The sequence below is a fragment of the Coturnix japonica genome, chromosome 4, assembly GCF_054131305.1.
Source record: "Coturnix japonica strain WE chromosome 4, WE-NBRP24, whole genome shotgun sequence".
Lineage (NCBI taxonomy): Eukaryota > Metazoa > Chordata > Aves > Galliformes > Phasianidae > Coturnix > Coturnix japonica.
The window spans coordinates 455,595-461,020 of NC_140666.1; the positions used below are offsets into that span (position 1 = coordinate 455,595).

The 5,426-nt window shown below is 47.6% G+C and overlaps 1 long non-coding RNA gene across 4 annotated transcripts; it reads right to left on the bottom strand.

Moving 5' to 3' along the window:
• Positions 1-622: 622 nt before the first annotated feature.
• Positions 623-4,883, bottom strand: LOC146760894 (uncharacterized). 4 transcript variants are annotated; one of them, XR_014945042.1, is made up of 4 exons: positions 2,754-4,310; positions 2,354-2,439; positions 1,640-1,749; positions 623-1,333 (listed from the first exon to the last, which is right to left on the bottom strand). It is a non-coding gene; the product is annotated as an uncharacterized LOC146760894 (long non-coding RNA). The 4 variants fall into 4 exon arrangements; XR_014945044.1 differs by lacking the exon at positions 623-1,333 and adding an exon at positions 4,749-4,883 and having other exon boundaries at positions 1,405-1,749; positions 2,754-2,900; XR_014945043.1 differs by lacking the exon at positions 623-1,333 and adding an exon at positions 4,458-4,584 and having other exon boundaries at positions 1,405-1,749; positions 2,754-2,900.
• Positions 4,884-5,426: the final 543 nt, after the last annotated feature.

Here is a 5,426-nt window from a genome sequence, read left to right on the forward strand (position 1 = left end):
AGTGAAAGGGAAGAGCAGCAGTGAAAGGGAAGAGCAGCAGTGAAAGGGAAGAGCAGCAGTGAAAGGGAAGAGCAGCAGTGAAAGGGAAGAGCAGCAGTGAAAGGGAAGAGCAGCAGTGAAAGGGAAGAGCAGCAGTGAAAGGGAAGAGCAGCAGTGAAAGGGAAGAGCAGCAGTGAAAGGGAAGAGCAGCAGTGAAAGGGAAGAGCAGCAGTGAAAGGGAAGAGCAGCAGTGAAAGGGAAGAGCAGCAGTGAAAGGGAAGAGCAGCAGTGAAAGGGAAGAGCAGCAGTGAAAGGGAAGAGCAGCAGTGAAAGGGAAGAGCAGCAGTGAAAGGGAAGAGCAGCAGTGAAAGGGAAGAGCAGCAGTGAAAGGGAAGAGCAGCAGTGAAAGGGAAGAGCAGCAGTGAAAGGGAAGAGCAGCAGTGAAAGGGAAGAGCAGCAGTGAAAGGGAAGAGCAGCAGTGAAAGGGAAGAGCAGCAGTGAAAGGGAAGAGCAGCAGTGAAAGGGAAGAGCAGCAGTGAAAGGGAAGAGCAGCAGTGAAAGGGAAGAGCAGCAGTGAAAGGGAAGAGCAGCAGTGAAAGGGAAGAGCAGCAGTGAAAGGGAAGAGCAGCAGTGAAAGGGAAGAGCAGCAGTGAAAGGGAAGAGCAGCAGTGAAAGGGAAAAGCAGCAGTGAAAGGGAAAAAGAACAAGAAAATGCAGCCCTGAAAGGGAGAAGCAGAACTGATAAAGAAAAGCAGCCCTGAAAGGGAAAAGCAGCCCTGAAAAAGAAAATAAGCAAAAAAAAGCAGCCCTGAAAGGAAAAAGCAGCTCCGAAAGGGAAAGGAACAGCATAAAGTAACACTGATAGGAAAAAGGAGTACATAAAGGGCAAAGGCAGCACTGAAAGAGAAAAGGAGCCCTGAATGGGAAAAGCATCAAAGCAAGGGAAAAGAAGCACTGAAAGGTAAAAGGAACAAGCACAGGGAGCAGGCAGGTAGGCACAGCAAAGCAGCAAGCAAAGACCAATCTCTCAGAGGGGGCCTGCTAACAGGAAGCCCAGCTATTGCCCTCCCAAAGAAACTCCACCATTTTGACAGCCAAAACAGAAACTACGGTTTCGGTTCTCATGACTCTTCCCTGCGCTCCCAAATAAATGGTTTCGTGACATCCTCTACCACACTGCAACTGCTCTGAATAATCAAAATTATATCATTCATGACATAAGAAACTCACTTTTGCCTGGTGGCAACGACAGTCCATTCCCATCATGTCCCTTCATGTAATGAACATTGCATTTGGCCTTCTAACAGCCTCCTGGATGAATCCACCAAAAGCAAGGAAGCACCCTGCCCTTACTCTGAAGAGAGAAAGAAAGCAAGGTTCATGGAAACAGGCACACAAGGCTCGCAACAAGACACGGTGCTCCAGATCATGACAGAGATAGGACTACCACAGTGCCAGAACATGATTTACCACTAAAGGAAACATCTGGGGGCACATTCACAACTTCAGCACAAGCTGTAACGGCTCAACATGTTTAGCTTTCTTATCGTTCAGCTGGAGAACGAGATACTCCCAAGTATCAGTCAGCAAGCACTCGGATGAGCCTGCCCTCTGGTTTTAACGATGACAGACATCATTACTGCCACCTCTGACACCTTACCAGGAGATGCTTCCATTTATTAGCCTGGTCTTGATTCCTTCCATCAGCAGCTGCTCCTAAACTGACCTCCATTCATACAGTGATACCGTCAACTTCCAGCACGAGCTGACCTGCAAGACAGAGAAGAGAAAGCAGGATGGCAACAAACACTGACATAGCACGTTCAAATATTCTTGAACAGCCATAAAAGAGACAAAACAGGAGAGAAACGCATCCGCAGCAACACCCCAGTTCATAAAGAAATGCAACTCCAGCCTGGCCTCAGCAGCCCTTATATATTTCTTACACATTTGATTAAGCCAACTGCAATTTGAACCAGGAGAATTCACAGTCTCTTGCAAATGTCACCGTAAAGCAGAATAAGACACAGCAAAAAAAAAAAAAAAAGAAAGAAAAAAAAAAAAAAAGAAATATAAAGAATAAAAGCAAGCCAAAAACCAGGGAATCAAAGTTTAAAAAACCACAGAAAACAAACAGAAAAAAACCACATACTATCTGTAACAACAGAAAGACTAGGACAGTGTGAATATACTACAAAGGTAAGGAAAGAATGGCTCACCCACCACTGAGGATGGAAGTGCACAGAACAAACTCCACAGAGGAGAAACCATCAAAAAAAATTCCACCCAGGGGCAGTCAGCCTTCAAAAATGAGCTGTAAGAGAGGTGCAGCCAGGCTCCATCCCTTCCAGTCACTCAGCTGCATTGGCCTCACCTGCACTAACCAGGGCTGACCAGGTCCCTTCCCTAGGTGATAATCAGTGGCTCAGACTGTGATTCAACAGTTCTCATACAGCGTATCTAAAGAAAAATAGCAGAGCATAGATGAAAAACACAACAACAAATAAACCATGAAGGATTTTAGGAAATAACACAGAATTAAAAAAAAATAATAATAATAAAAGCAAAGAAAATATAATAACTCAAACAAAAGAAAAAAACTAAGACAAGGAAAAACAGAAAAAAACTTATAAAAAAAACAAAAAACAAAAAAACAAAAAAAAAACACGACATAGAAAACACCAAATAGGAAAGAAAACCATAGAACTGCAAAGGAAAAAAAATAACACAGCAAAGCAAAGCACAGATGACAAAAAACAACAAGGTAAACACACCTCCCTGACATGACATCTTGCCTCCTGAGCAGGTCACAATGTTTCTCACTCAGGTGCAGGGCAGGAAGGAAGCTGAGACCCCATGTGTTCCTTGCTGCGCACTCCCATCTAAAAGGTCCATATGCTCCTTGGGAAGCACAATGCCACCTGGGGAAAAGAGAAAGCAGGAACAGGACATGCAGGCAGCTATCACCCAGCAGAAGGCCAGATCCTTCCATCTGTTATCCGCTCCTCTTTTTAGTCCTAATAGGGCCCCGAGGATACAGAAATAGCAGTGCTTAGCAGAAGGACTCGGAGAAGGACCGGTAGAAACTGTCAGGAGGACAACTGGCATCGCATGGACACAAACAGGCTGTTGGTGCAAGGAAGGAAACAGCACCTGAGCATTTCACCAAACAGGTTCCCTCCTCTCTGTCTTCCTGCAAAGATACAAGGATAAAAACCTCATTTCCTCTGAGCAACAATTGGAAACAAGACCAGAAAATTATTCATTCAAAGGCACTTCTAGGAGATGTATAACAGAGTCCTTCCCAGTTACACGAGCTTACGCTGTGGCCTTTGGTGAAACAAGCTGCCTTTGTGGTCCTGAGGACTCCTTTTTGTCATCTGTTGGGCACAGCAAGAGAGCTTTTCTTGTACAAATCTATGCCCTGTGTACGTTTCTCCATCCCAAAACCTAGAGTTGCGGTGCAGACACTGGATGCTGACCAGAGCAGTAAAAGAACAGAAGAGGGGAAAAGCAGATACAGGTAAGACACCTAAAAGAAAGGAAAAGAGCAGAAGAGAAGGAAGGATACGGTTAAGAACAAAGGACAGAAGATGGAAAGTGCTATAGAGGATTGGACTGGACATGAGCAGATCAGAGCTACACCAAGGTGTGGCTTCTCCCTGTGTCCCTGTCCACCACTGGCAACATCCCCCAATGACAGGGATGATGCTGCTCCAGCAGCTGATGGGGTTGTGGTCTGGGGTTACGTTCTATGCAGAGCCTCCAGAACCTGCTACAGACCTCCAGTTCCCTGCCACTTCTTTTTTTTCCAGGTGTCTGCACACAAGGAACAGGTGTTCTCTATGCCCTGCATGCTGGTAATTAGTGTGGGCAATTACTGTGTGGGAATTGGGGGAGGGAAATTCAGGGGTGGGATAGTGAGGAGGAATTGGAGGGGGCTGGGAAATTGTTTGGGTGGGATTGTAGAGATCAGATATGACTGCTAGGATGGGGGATATTTGGTTGGAAATATTGTCATTTCTATTACTCATTGCTTTGTATAAGTTATTAAATGCTTTATGTTCCCTCTGCTACATCTCTGCTTGCAGTCATTTGTGCAGTGACAAAGGTCCTCAGCTCTACATGCCCACCTCCAGGGCAGGATGGAGCACCACAGATGGCAGTGTTCCACAGCTGCCACCAGCAGCCCCAGCTCGTCCCTCCACACCTGAGGTGTGAGTGGCTGTGAGAGGAATGAATGTCTCTGTGGAAGTGCAGCTCATTCCTCCCCTCTGATGGGGGCAGAAGGCATCTGCATTTCCCTCATGGCTCTTATTTCCTGTGTTACTGTGGGAAATGAGCTGAGCCACTGTGCCTCCCTACTATGGCAAGCTCTGCAGCTCTGCCACTGTCTTTATACTCAGCTGTTCCTGTGTGTAATGCTCCACACTTGGACCCTGCAGAGCCCAAAGGCCTCCTTGGCTGCTGTTACTCACCTGGACATTGAGGGTGCTGTGTCTCCAGTCTGTACCTGCTTCCAGGTGTCACTTGCAAGACACTGCGAGTCCACCTGGTTGGAACTGCAGTCAACAAACACAAATGTGAAAGAAATAAGAAAGGATTCTTTCATTTCACAGGCTTTCATCTCCATTGAAAGATGTTCTGCTGTGCAGCACAGCTGGGAGCATTTCATATGTGCAAAAAAGGGGGATAGGCCCTGGCTGTGCCGGGCCCCCTTCCGGCCCAGGCCCCAAAGCAGCCCCGACTGTGCTGGGTTCCCCTCTCACCTGGGCCCTGCAGTGGCCTCAGCTGTGCCTGGTCCCCCTCTGCTCTGGGCCCTGAGCTGGCCCCAGCTGTGCCTGGTCCTCCTCCATCCTGGGCCCCAAGGCCCTGCCTCTGCCTGCTCCCCCTCTGCTCTGGGCCCTGAGCTGGCCCTAACTGTGCCAGGCCCCCCTCTGGCACAGGCCCTGCCTCAAGCCCCGCCCCCTGTGGGCAGCAGTGCTAGTGCCTGTTGGTTTTGCTCTCTTCCCTCTTCTTTCCCTGTTCTCTTCACAAATGCTTTCAGATCCCCCAGGATGACGTGCACTGACACTGCTGCCTTCTTCCTGCACAAACTTTCTGATAAGCTCAGCTTTTTCTACAGAGTAGCGTGCCTTTGGAAGTGCTTGGAGGATGTAAACTAACAGCAAGAGAACACTGAGCTCTTCTGGGTCTTTCTAGACATGGCAAAGAGACAGGAGAGAGTGCTCAGACTCGAGTGGTTGCTTGTATGCAGAAATCACAGTTGTCAACACCTGTGCTGTTTTGCTGTAGGCAGTAGTGTGTGACAAGAAGCCTATAATTATCAATTTAGTGAACGTAATTAATTGTAACAGTTCCCCTTTCTTCTTCCCTTGACTCTTGGGTTATGGAGTTCTCCTATGCTATGTGCCGGTGTAATACCTCTGAGCCACAGCACTGTTGCG